Raw genomic sequence first — 14376 nt, 5'->3', positions numbered from 1 at the left:
AATTCTCCTGGCACAGGAACTGGGAAAGACAGCAGCAGGCTGTCCTTTGAGCACCCCTTTGCAAGCATGGTGGGGAGCAAGGGGGGCAGGCTGGGAGTGGGCAGCAGCACACAGTGCTGCTGAGATTCTGGGCAGTGCAGGGAAGCTGCCATAATTTAGCGGACCAGTGCTCTCTAAATTACCCCAGTGACCACTCTAGCCCCTGGAGCAGCCCACAGTGGGAGAGCACAAATGGCTTAAAGCCACATTAGCCTCTATTTCCCCAGGTTTCAAGTACAGTAGTGAGCCTCTTAGGATATGTCTACACTGCACATTAGGCCCAGGCTCCGACTCAGGTTTGAGCCCAAGTCCCCCTCTCATCCACACACAGATCAGTCTGACTAGGGTCAGCAAGCATTCAGGATCCAGGTCCTGGGACTCTGGTAGGGGCGTGGGTCACAGCGCAAGACCTGCTGAGAATCAAGTTCAAGCCCTGCCATTTTTCTGTGTGGACACAGCTCAAACTTCAGACCCGAGTCAGATGTGTAGTGTAATATGGTCGCATAAGCATGGCTATAAGACCCAGGTCTAGCAATTGTTAACCCAGGTTTACAATGCAGTGTGGATGCTCAAGCACAGGCTTGGAAACACCATATCCACAAGCCTAGGTCCCACAGACTCTGGTTTACAATGCAGTGTAGGCATACTCCTAAAGGCACAGCATAGAATCTCACCCACTGGGTTCAATGGAGCTACTCCTGTGAGTAAAGGAAAGTATGTGCATATTTACAGGATCTGGGACCAAATTCTAATACATTTTTGAAAATTAGAAACATAGGGCCTTATTTTTCGTTCCTTGTGCAACCAAAATACTACTGAAATCAATGAGAATTTGAAGTATGCAAGGAAATTAATGTAGGATCAACCTTATAGTTAACAGAGGAATTACCCAGACTGGAACAGATTGCCACCCCCATCTAATCCACTGTCCTGCCTGTAATAAAACAGTGTTTGATGCCTGCAGTCTAAGAGGAAGGGAAAAAACCTTTAATACAGCTGGCAATTCTGCTATAATGTATCATGGAGAGAAAAAACCTGGCAGAAAAAAAAAATTAGGTTTATAATGGAAACAATGACACAATCTTAACCGGGATGCAAACCGTATTTCTATAACTACATCCAATGTGAATTAAATTTACAACAAATTTTGGGCTCCACGGGAAGATTAATCCAAATTCTCTCATCGGAAATTAAACTGATTGCCAAAATAAGTAAATAAATACATGTTCTGCAAATGGGGTTTGATTTAGTCAATCCTATATTTTTTCTTCATTGTTGGATGATAATATGTGTGTTAAGTAAGATTAACAAAAATTTAACTTTCCCAATCCACTGAGCTTCACTTACTTTTAGGGGCGCTGACTGTGTTTGACATAGGTTACATATTTATACATGAAATATTATAATGGTTTGTTTAGTTATTTATTTTATTATAGATTGAAAATCCCACTGAACAGACAGTAACATTTATCACTTTGTTAAGACCACTTAGAAAATGGTTAAACTTAATTATTTGAATTAAAAAATAAAACCCTGAGGGCTTTGCACAGATGTTTAACTGTTCTTGTGCTGAACAGAAAGCTTTCCTAAATCCATGCAGATTTGAACAAGCAGGTTTAGCATAGCACATAATCTAGATAACTCTAACTCTTACTGAAGGCTCCCATTTCTGCCTCCTTCTATCTTGCAGAGTGCCCAGATGATCTGACTTTTCCCTAAATAGCCCCGTTTGTCATTTGGAACTGTTCGGTATAACACTGTGTAGACATCAGCAGCAACTGAGGCCCTGATTGAGCCAGGTACTTAAGCACATGCCTAATTTTAAGCATGTGAATAGGCCCATTGAAGTTAATTGAACTACTCAGATGCTTCAAGTTAGGCATATACTTATTTCAGAGTAACAGCCGTGTTAGTCTGTATTCGCAAAAAGAAAAGGAGTACTTGTGGCACCTTAGAGACTAACCAATTTATTTGAGCATAAGCTTTCGTGAGCTACAGCTGATGCATCTGATGAACTGAGCTGTAGCTCATGAAAGCTTATGCTCAAATAAATTGGTTAGTCTCTAAGGTGCCACAAGTACTCCTTTTCTTTTTGCATATACCTATGTATCTCGCTGAATTGGGGCTGGAATGAAGATGTTATTTCTTTTCATTTTTCTTTCCTGTTACTTTCCCTGTTTCTTTTACTAATTGGTAAGTGCATGCATTATGTGCATCTGGTGTACTTCTAATTTTGGGAGAACATGCATTAATCAGTGAATGTAATATGCCACACGTCGCCTGGGGAAGCGCATCGGCTGCCGCTGGGAATGATGCGAGAAGCACCAGGAGCTGGGAGTCCTGGTGCCACAGATCAGGTCCGACAACAACACCATCGTCACCCCGAGCACAAGGGGCATGCTGGAGAGGACCCTGAAGGCAGCCATCCACTCACTGTACATGGAAACCCTGAAGCGTAAACCGGACCAGGGTAAAGACTTCGAACTGACCAGCAAGTGGGACGCCAGCAACCACTTCCTCGCCAGGGGCGGCTTCACCCGTTTTGCCGACTGGCGGTTCATCCACCGCGCCCAGCTCAACTGCGTCCCACTCAACGGAGCCGTCCGCCACGGGAACCGAGACAAGCGTTGCAGGAAGTGCAGCTACTCCAACGAGACCCTGCCCCACGTCCTGTGCAGCTGCATGCCCCACTCCAGAGCCTGGCAGCTGCGCCACAATGCCATCCAGAACCGCCTGGTGAAAGCCATCGCACCGCGCCTGGGGGAGGTCGCCGTGAACTGCGCCATCCCCGGTACTGACAGCCAGTTGCGACCTGACGTGGCAGTCACCGACGAGGCCCAGAAAAAGATCATCCTCGTCGACATCATGGTCTCCTTCGAGAACAGGACCCCGGCCTTCCACGAAGCCCGAGCTCGTAAGCTGGAAAAATACCCCCCCAGGCTGAAACCTTAAGAGCGAAGGGCTACGAGGTGCAGATGGATGCCCTGATCGTCAGAGCCCTGAGCGCTTGGGACCCCTGCAACGAGCGTGTGCTGCGGACCTGTGGGATCAGTCAACACTATGCACAGCTCATGCGGCGCCTCATGGTCTCGGACACCATCCGATGGTCCAGGGACATCTACATTGAACACATCACCGGCCACCGACAGTACCAGGAGGTGTGAGCTGGTACGACATTGTGCATCAACTATGGGAAAGGGACTGAGAGACTTTTTCCAGTGGACCATATGAATTGGAACCATAAACTCACTGAACGTTAAATCCCACCAAATGAGGGTAGAGCCATCCTCATCATTGTATCCACTCATTAGACTCCACACCTGAACATAGCCATTATATGGACAACATACCCCCATATCTCAATGTCTGTACTTTGACCCCTTAAACTTTTACCCCCAATCGGGGAGATTGCAGATTAAGTATTCCTTTCGCCACCCGTTCCTAAACCGAATTTCGCACCCCTTGATAATCTGTACCTTATTCCCTGATAACCAGAAACTTCTATGCTTAAACTTTGTACCGTTTTCTTTTTATTTCAACATTATCTTAATAAAATTATTATTTCTGTGCTAAAAGTGTTTTCAATGTAACAGGCTTGTCTTTGGTGTGTAAGGGTATATACTGCCCTCAGTCCATGCAGGAATTGCCACTGACACTGGATCTAAGGCTGTATACAGCTCTAAGAGCTGATCACCACTAGGCTAAAAGACATATGTATCAGTATTCTAGAGTGATAGGAAATATGTATCAAGTCACTTGTGCTTGAATCTCCTTGCTTCAAAGATCTGAAGACACATCCACATTTTGAGAGTGGAGAGGGGGGTGGATGTCTGCAGAGACATTTAACATGACACATTTGCAACATAAAGGCTTTGTACTTGCTGGTAATGATCACCCGATGATTTCTGTCTTTTCATTTTTATTGCTGCATTCTGGATCTTAACAAGAAGGCAGCATTATCTTAGCTGAAACCCTCTTCTCTTGGCATCTAATGGAGCCAGGCACTGTGTTTTTCACATTTGCAACCACCCAGCAACTTAGATAGTTAAGCTATAAGATAAAACAAGGAATGCTGGCTGGAATCCTCCTTGGCACAAAAATATTCCTCTTTCTTTTGACTAGATACAATGTGCCTAGAGGCATACCAAGTATTCATAGTAAAATCTGAAACAACAGAAATACAAACCCAAAACACAGACCGGACATTCTGAAAGGGGCAAAAGGTTTTGAATGAGCCTGACCAGGTTAATAGGAATATGGGCCCATTTATGATTCTACATCAAAAATCAGGAAAAATTCACAACTACGTGTGCTTTCAAGTCTTCATTGCTGCATTGGGGCTTCAGTCCTGGTCGTTTCAACTTAGTTTTGCTTTGAGATTTTAATTTTGTACAGAAACAGAAACTCAAAGTGAAATGACATGGATTGAAATCAACAGCCAGTATTAGCACAAACCTCTACTAAGTGGAACTGTTGAACTTTGCAGAGCTGTGGCTATGGCTGAAAGTACATTTGACTATAAAGGAGAGTTTTTTTCACCCCCTAGTCCTGTGCATTCTGACTGACTTTAACCATCTTTGCATGAAGTTATAGCATTATGAAAAAGATGATACATTTGAGAATGAGATGGACCAATAACAGAATACAGAGAAGTTTAGAGCTGCATCTGAATCAGGATCGGAATTCTGTAATGTGCCACCAACTTACAGTTGAAAGTTACCTCCAATAGGAAAATACTTCTAGAAAGAACTGGCCAACAACATTTTTTTCATATAAAATATCCTTTTTCAAAAAAAATGGATTTTTTTCCCAAAAATGTCTTTTCAATTTTTTGTTAATTTTTTTCATTGTGATTTTCTTTTTCCCCCCAGTCATTTTCAAAAATTGAATTTTTTTCCCCCCAAAACTTGCTGGGTGTGGGAGAAGGATGAGAGAAACAAGTAAAAAGAATGGAGGGGAAAAGAAAAGGAAGAAAAAATGCAAGAAGTGAAGTATAGTACATTTATGCTTGGGAAAATATGCTAAGCTTCCATTTTGATATACCAGGTGTTTGCGGTAACCTACAAAACCCTATCTGGGCCCAGTCCTCGGTCTATTGAGTTAAACGTTAAAAGAATAAGATCTTCGGAGACCAGTGCTCTTCCTATTAGCCCGTTCATCAGCTAACAGGCAATAGCAGCACTTCAGTTAAGCGTTCCTACATTTGATTGTCGTAGGACTACAAAGTATTTTCACTGGAGGGCCCTCAACCTTGGAATTCTCCCCATTGGTCTAACAAAGCCTGACTTGTTTGACCTACCAAGCCAACATGCCAGTTCTAGCTTTCTAGTCAGGCTGTTAGCAGAAGGTGAAGGATTGGTAAAGTTGGATGGCTCCGCCCAAGTTTATTTTTCATAATGTTAATGTAGTAGCAAAAAATTCACATCCTCAGAGAAACACTCAGTAGTGACATCCTGCTTTTCCTACATGTAGGGAATGTCACAGTTGAGTAGTAGTATTAGAATCTGAAGAGAAAAGTTTACATTACTGAAGCGTATGCTGTAAATTTCCCTGTGTTTGGAGACTTGCAAGGAGTGCATTCTACAACTAATAACTAAGAGTGACAAACTTTTTTCACCACTGCCAGGAACTTTAATTCTTGTAGTGTTATTGAAATGCTGTATATCCCTCTTTCTGGGAAAATAGCAAACTATTTTATGTGAAATTCCACACATTTTTATGTGTGTTTCAATTCTTTATGTGAATCTGAAAATGAAGAGAGTACCTTTTGTTATGTCTATGATAGCCCATAAAAGGAGGGCATTTTTAAACAGTAAGGCTCTTTAAGATACCATAAATTAGTTAAGCTAAACATAAGCTGTATAGGGTTTCCCATAGAGAAAGGGATCTACATCATTACAGAGAAATAGCAACAATATTATTTGTGATGGCTGTCTGGGTTGTGCTTATTTAGCAGTGAGGAATGAATTGTAAGGAATGAATATAGCTATACGTGCTATGCCTGGAGCCCAAACTACCACCTCATGGGTGTTGAAGAACTCCAGGACAGAGCTGAGGCACCCTAGCAGGATTGTGTAGGCACACTTGCTTTGCCGTTGTCCAGAATGAACTTGTGTAATGGATACAGGCTATTAGTCAATCACTATCTGTCACATTAACTTAAAAATAAATGGAAAGAGGAAAAAAATAATCTTCTTGCCATTATTGAAAAACAAATAATTATTATCTTGAGTGCATAACTGCAAATCTTGCAGCTCCTTTTCAAGTCAGATGCCTATTAAAGCCAATGAGAGTTTGTCTGAGTAAGCACTCCAGGACCTGGCCCCATATGAGCTTGTGTGTACCATCGCTGACAACTAAACTGAAAGTTCTCGTAATGTCCAGAATTCAAAAGCAAACATCGCCATACTCTCTTCAGCTTCTTCATGCCTAGGGCCCTACCAAATTCAGGGTCCACTTTGGTCAATTTCATGGTCATGGGATTTAAAAAATCACAAATTTCATGATTTCGGCTATTTAAATTTGACATTTCACAGTGTTGTAATTGTAGGGATCCTGACCCAAAAAGGAGTTTAGGGGTGCTTGCGGTACTGCTATCCTTACTTCTGCGCTGCTGCTGCTGCTGGTGATGGTGTTGCCTTCAGAGCTGGGCAGCTGGAGAGCCGCGGCTGCTGGCTGGGAGCCCAGCTCTGTAGGCAGAGCCTCTGCCAGCAGCAGTGCAGAACTACGGGTGGCAATACCATGACACTCCTAAAATAACCTTGTGCCCCTCCTGCAAATCCCTTTTGGGTCAGGACCCTCAATTTGAGAAATGCTGGTCTCCACCAGTGAAATCTATATAGTATAGGGTAAAAGCACACAAAAGACAAGATTTCATGGTAGGGTGGGGGGGAGGAGAAGACCAGATTTCATGGTCTGTGATGTGTTTTTCATGGCCGTGAATTTGGTACAGCCCTACTTATGCCCAGTTGCCTGAACCTCCAATAACTTATGTAGAGAGACCCTGAATATTTAAAGAACACTCAACTGATGCAGGCTGAAGCAGAGTGCTACTTGTTTCAATCCACCCTTATAGCATCAGTAAAACTGAAAAATGAACTGCTGCTGTCAATTATTCATTATTCTCTTGACAATGCACCAGAAAGAAAAACCTGTTTTTTCTCCACTGGACACTTCTGTTTTAGATACTGCTCACTTTGAGACAAGATATAGCAGGCTGACAGTGTTTGGAGACTTGATACTTGAAGAAGCTGAGGTGTGAGATAAAGAGATGTCCGTCAAGTACTAAAATGTTCATTTTCAGTTGACATTAACAGTTTCTGGTCTCTGGAAAAAAAATTATTGATCCTCTCACAACAGAGCAAGATTCCCACTAATCTACTTTTGACTAAGGATGGTTGTTTGACATCTCCAAAAAATGGAAAAAGAAGGTGTTGTAGCAGAAACCGTCACTCCCCACCCAAATTTTAGTTTAAATATTAATATACATTTATTGTTTGTCATGGAAAATTATAACAAATAATATAATTTTACAATACAAATTATTTGAGTAACCTAAAACCATTTGCAAAAAGAAAAGGAGTACTTGTGGCACCTTAGAGACTAACCAATTTATTTGAGCATAAGCTTTCGTGAGCTACAGCTCACTTCATCTCACGAAAGCTTATGCTCAGATAAATTGGTTAGTCTCTAAGGTGCCACAAGTACTCCTTTTCTTTTTGCGAATACAGACTAACACGGCTGCTACTCTGAAACCTAAAACCATTTGAAAACCACGACACTAGAAACATATAAACCCACATTTTCAAAATTCATGGATGGAGCCATGTTCAGTAAGGGGCTAACCAGAGTAATAAGACTAATGCAAAAGTCCTATACAGTATTATAGAGATGAAACCAATAATTCTATAGAAATTATTCTAAAACCCCTAAAAAATCTAATAGAGAATTTGCACAACTTTTGTATATATTTTTGAATCAGGCAATAGAATTTTACTGCAGAAATATGATTATCTACTAAATGCTACAGGATGGTTCTAAAAACCTACAGAAAATTTAGAAAAGTCCTAAGGGAAAGGCCATGACTTTTTATGAAAAAAATCCTGTCACAGATTTTATTATACAACACAGTTTCTGCCACAAATATACAGCCCTATGTATTGTCAGATAAATAAATAAATACAAATTAAATATAAGAAATAAGGCCCTGATCTAGCAAAGCACACGCTTAGCTTAAAGCATAGAAGCAGTATAACTGAAGTCAAAGGGACTACTCATATGCTTACAATTAAAAATGTGATTAAGTGTTTAGCTGGTTCTGGGCCTGGCTATCCAGACTCTGAAGATGAAATCATCAAGTTTTTACTTAGGCAAAATTCACTTAAGGCAATGAAAGTTTTGCCTGAGTGAGGACTAAAAAGTTCAGGTTATGCCCCATTATTAATTATTATTATTATACAAAATCTTTCATCCAAAGCTCTCGAAACAATTTATACATGCTTATGAAGTCTCACAATATCTGTGTTAGGTACTGTTAGGTGCCCATCGTACAGGTGGGTAAATGAGACAGACACACTGAGTTATTCAATGTCGTACTCAAAGTAGATGCAAAACCAGAAATAAAACACAGAAGTCTTATCTCCAGTCCCACACTCTAATTACTAGACAATATTCCTTCCTTTAAATGTAAAGCTTGGCCTCCAAAGGCTGGAGTGCAGCGCGTACTTGAGCACCAGATAGAAACCGACACAGCAGTGTGAATTGGAAGAAAGGCATTACTGCCTAACGTCAGCCTTTCATGAGATTTTTTAGGATCCCTCCTCCTCCAACTGAACCTGCCTCAAAAAAATCTAAGGATTTTTGTGCTTCAACTGTGAAAATGCCATTGATCAGATCAAAGCAGAATTAGAGCGATAGGTCCTCTCCTAGCAGCCTGAACAGAAGTCAGCACTTGAGATCTGGAGATCCATCGCTATCATGAGTCACTTACATTCCCCTGATTTATGATTTTTTTTTCTGATTTATAAGAGGCAACACACATTTATGTTGCATGTCCATTTGTTATGTGAAGAAAAGACTGGGGGAGAGAAATGGAGGGGTCAGACAAGCTGAAAGGTGTCTCATTGTGGGCAAGCATAGAAGGCGGGTAGCCCAGGCTCCCTCCTCACCCTCCCTGGCAGTACGGCTCTGGTGGATTTCTGATGCCATGGCAACCCCACCTGCAACTCTCAGGGGGGCTTCTGTGGGTGGAGAAAGTATCCATGCAATCTAAATGCAGAGGAGTTCTGGGCAGGATTGGTAGGGTATGAAGCCCTGGAGAGAAAGTTTCACATCACCCTATGACCTTCCTCCGCCCCACATTTTCACTCCTCGGAAACCATAGAGCTCCAAGGACAACACAAGGTCTTTGGGAAGTTTATCAGGGGATTAAAGATTATGTCAGTGCAACTCCCCACTTCCACATAGGCCAGCCACTTTTGATCCCTCCACAAGTACAAACCTTAAGGGATGATCTGGGCTCAGTTCTTAGTTGAGAAAAACCCCCATTAACTACAAGATTGTACCCTTTGGCAGCATCCTGACAGCAGATTCCTGTGCTGTGCAAAGCTCCACTAACTATAAAGACAGGTTTCAGAGTAAGAGCCGTGTTAGTCTGTATTCGCAAAAAGAAAAGGAGTACTTGTGGCACCTTAGAGACTAACCAATTTATTTGAGCATCAGCTTTTGTGAGCTACAGCTCACTTCATCGGATGCATACTGTATTTTCCACAGTATGCATCCGATGAAGTGAGCTGTAGCTCATGAAAGCTTATGCTCAAATAAATTGGTTAGTCGCTAAGGTGCCACAAGTACTCCTTTTCTTTTTACTAACTATAAAGGGGCTCTGCAGGACTCAAGGGTCCAGATGACAGGATCTCGAGGTTGTTTGTAGACAATTATGTGACTTTTCTATTCAAATTATTTTTTAAGTTCCATATTTGGTTGTACTCAGGCACTCGTTTTGGTCAGGGTCAGGAAATTTTAGCTCAGATGGTTCATATTTACCTACAGAGCATCAAGAGTCAATCCTGTAAAAGCATGGAGCACTCCTTCGAGGTTCCAAGACTCCTCAAATCCCACTGACTTCAATAGAAGTCGAAGCACGTCAACCTCACAGGATCAGCACCTCAGAGGATCAAGCCTCACTAGAGTAGAGTTCCAGGTTATACTGGTTATACCAGTAGGCTTAAGTAAAGTACACCAGGACAGTCTTGTGAATAAGGCCCTGGACTACTGTCCCAAATCTAGGTGCAATCCCTGGTTCTGTGACAGACTTCCTGTGTGACCTTCAGCTAGTCACTTAATCTCACTGTGTTTCAGTGGTCCATTTGTAAAATAGGAACTATTGTTATTCCTTTCACCCACTCTTGTCTATTTAGATTGTAAACACTTCAGGGCAGGGGTTGTCTCCTTCTATGTCTATATACATTGGGCCCTGATCACAATTAATTCTTCTTGGTTCAACTGTAACACAAATAATAATGCTTCTCAGCTCGCACCAATTTTCTTGCACAACCAAATGTCTGTTTCTAGTGAGGGAAGTTCAGAGTTTAGGTTTGGTTTGGAGAAGAATCCAAAAATGTGGCTGTTCATCTAAAGTTTATTCAGACTAGCTGAACCTCTTGAAGCTACAAAAGTGGGCTGGAAATATTACAAGAATCAGACTTCTCATAATGTTTCCAGCACTTCAGCATCTGGTTCCAGCCTTGCCTGGAAGCATAAGAGTGCACAAAAATGAAAAATAATAGAGAGAAAAATGAATTGCAGGGTTGTTGTTTTTCTTAACATTAAAAGAGTCCATTAGGCAAGTTCTAATTTTGGTCAAAGGTGGGTGTGGGGCTCATGAAGTACCTCATTTCAGACCAGTTCATCCTCCCTTTACTTTATTATCTTAAAAAACAAAAATTCACACACAGCTATTTAAGTGCCTGTTACAGGCATGAGGGCACAGGGGACAGAAGTGGGAGAAAGGAGACTGGGATTAAAGTTCTGTCAGTAGGTTTTATTGTCTCATTTAAAATCCAAACTTAAAAATAGCTTCCCCCATGGTGCTAACGAATTCCCTTAAAAGTCAACTTTTCCTGGTAAATGAAACCTAAACAATTAACAAAAACAATACAAAAAACAATAAGTTCCTTAAGACAACGGTATCTCTGTAATTCTAGTCTTTTGACAGTCTCAAAATAAATATATCAAGCAAATACTGATAACAGAATTGGACAAAGAAGAAAGTCACTGTGAATTCTTGGCTTTTGTGGGAGGAGAGATATGTCTGGGGCTAATATTTGGAGAAAAGAATGTGAGGAGACATTAATTTGAATTTGATTCAAACTTTATTGTGTATGTAAAATATCCCAGTTTTGATTGTGTAAACAGGCATGTAAAAGGCTTAAGAGAAAATACTGACTACAAGTTATTCAGAGAGGCTAGATGGCAGAGACGGCCACAAGAGATCAGTGTGGATGCTGACCTGAAACCAGAGCTGGTCACAGCATTTTGGACAAAAATGAAATTGCATCAAAGACAAAATATTTCATGGAGATGTATCAGTTTTGCTGAAGTTTTAGTTGGGAAGTTATTGGGGGAGAAGGTAAGAGAGAGACTCAGGCTCAAGTCCCTGCTCTGCCGGATTCAAAGTAATCAGGGATGAAAGATTCCTCTCGGAATCAGGCATGTATGGATTTGAACCTGAGTCTCCCCCCGTTCCTGAATTGAAACTCTCAGGTTTTGGTCCAAAAACAGGAATGTAAACAGAATTCAATTTTCATGAAAATGTTCTCAGTCAGCTCTACTAAAAATCTCTGCTCTTTAACTAATCAATCCATCACCTGCAACAACAAGCTTCGCTCCTCATAGGCAGTTGGCTGAAGTGGAGTCTGTCTCAGCACCTTCAGTAGAACGTTTGATTCGGGTTATCAAAGGTGATAGTGTAGCAAGGTGGGAGGCAAAGATTGAAACTGCAGTGAGACCAGTTGGCCTCCCTTTTTCTGTGCGCCAACTTGTTTGCGCAGCTTGAGTTAGTTCAGAGGATTGCTGCCACGGGCAGGAGTGAAGTGGCATGTCACTGAACACCCCAAGGCTGTTTTGATTAGATTAAATTAAATATGAAATTAAAAGTGAAAATAGAAGTAGTCTCTTTCTCACTGATATTCCTCTGACGTACAACTGGCGCTTATGCCCTAAAGCAGTATAGCATCTATATAGAAAAATAAAATTTAAAGTTGAGTGAATTTAGTGCTCATTGAGCTGAGAGACAAAAAGCACTACCTTGAGCTGTGTGTGGCAACTAGCGGTAATATTTAAGCTGCCCAAGTAGAGCTGGGGGGGGTCAGATGCCAGGATTACAATTGTGCTAAAATGCTATAGGTAAAAACGTACACAGCAATAAAGTACTTCCACAAACTTTGATATATCACCAACTGCTGCAAAAATTTGCAAGCACTGCTAGAATTGATCCCCACAGGCTTTGCATAAGGAAATTCTATATATTTTTATGGGGGAAAGAAGCATTCTGTAGTTGCCATTGTCAGTGCATTTGGTAAATTGCATGGAGAAATAATGAAGAAAAAAGTATGCACAACATTTTACTTCACAGAGTGCATAGTGTTTTAAATATGTAGCGTGCACTAACACGAAGTGTTTACAATAATTCTTCCTGTTGTTAGTGGAAACAACAGGCACTTGGGCTCAAGTAACTCCATTATGTTTTCTTTGTTCATATAAGGAAGTAGGTCCATCAGCTAATACAATGCTAGCATGATGTTTTGTCTAGGGGGAGGAGGAGACAGAATGTCTCTTAGAGCAATCTGGGTGCTTTAGAGGCTTGTCGGAGCTAATAGAGAGAGATGAAGTAGAAAATTGTCTCCAAGAGGTTGAGTCTGTGTGGTCTCAATCTTTTTGTTGTTGTTATTAGAGTGTAAGGGAAGGTAAATCTTTGTGATCACTGTTATATTTAACAAATAAATAAATAAATAAAATAGAGCACTGAGAAGGAAATCAAGCCCTGCATTTAAGAGAGGAAGCATGTCATCATTTCTCTAAGCATGCCAGCCCAAGGTCTCTATGACCAGCATGTGCATGTTTTAGATCACTAAATAATGGAACTGAAATGTTGGGACATCCCATTGCCCAGTGTCTCTGAACTTAGGGGAGAAGGAGAACTGATAGAACAAATGAAGGAACTAGGGAAGGCGAATGAGGTTTTGCTACCATCTCAAACTTATTTCACTGGATTTCAAAATGAACACAAATTTAAAAGACTTCTTTCTTGTCATTTAAACCCATGGATTTACCTCCTGGGTGATTATTTTTGTTTGTTAAATTGAATCAAAACAAACATGTTTTTTCTAGCAAAAGGAATGTAATTAAGAAGTAGAAGAATGAGCCTGCCCGCCTCAATGGAAAGTACTTAAGGCGGTAGGCAGGAAGCCTCAAACAGGAATCTGTTTGGTTCCTATTTCTGAGGTACACGCAGGAAAATTCTAACTGTGGAACCAGTCCAGCAAGGGCTGGGTCAGTCTCCATTCTCGTTTACTTCAGAGGGAATTGTGAGTGCTCATCACTTCACAGAATCAGGCTTCAAGAGAGGTGCAGTTATGTGTCTAAATAAATATGCAAAGGCGTAAGAACACTTGCTTCAGGAAATTGCAAAGAACTGGAGGGAAATAAACAAAGGCCTCAATCCTACAACATCTTGCACACAGGCAAAATGCTGCGCCTACCCAGAGCCCTACTGACTTCAAAAGGGATCTTTCCAGGCATGGCAGTCCACCCACGCACAATAAATTGCAGCATCAGGCCAAAGAAAGTGACAGTGAGGATCCAATCCAACTCCCACTGAAGTCAATGAAAGTTGGAGTTAGATGAAGGAGTGACCACATAGGGACTATGAGTGGTATTTCCAAAAGTACCCAAGTGACTTAGGAGTGCAGTTCTCATTCATTTTCAATGGGATATATGCTCCTAACTTATTTAGACACTTTTGCAAATCCAGTTCTAGAAGAAACCAATTTTGTCTCTTAAAATTAGGGATTTTAAGAAAAACATATTTGAATTAAGAAAAGGAGGACTAGTGGCATCTTAGAGACTAACCAATTTATTTGAGCATAAGCTTTCGTGAGGGACTCATGAAAGCTTATGCTCAAATAAATTGGTTAGTCTCTAAGGTGCCACTAGTCCTCCTTTTCTTTTTGCAAATACAGACTAACACGGCTGCTACTCTGAAACCTGATATTTGAATTAATCTCACAAAATTGAGTTTCCTTATTAAACAAAAAGATGCTCAGCCCAGCCAAACAC

At 41.2% G+C, this 14376-nt stretch overlaps 1 protein-coding gene across 1 annotated transcript in view; it reads right to left on the bottom strand.

Annotated features, from left to right (window-relative positions):
- Positions 1–14376, bottom strand: part of SMOC2 (SPARC related modular calcium binding 2) — a 173303-nt gene that overhangs the window by 102542 nt on the left and 56385 nt on the right.

The sequence above is a fragment of the Chelonia mydas genome, chromosome 3, assembly GCF_015237465.2.
Source record: "Chelonia mydas isolate rCheMyd1 chromosome 3, rCheMyd1.pri.v2, whole genome shotgun sequence".
Classification (NCBI taxonomy): Eukaryota; Metazoa; Chordata; order Testudines; family Cheloniidae; genus Chelonia; species Chelonia mydas.
Note: the sequence above shows the minus strand (reverse complement) of the source record. Positions and strands in the feature narration are given on the sequence as shown.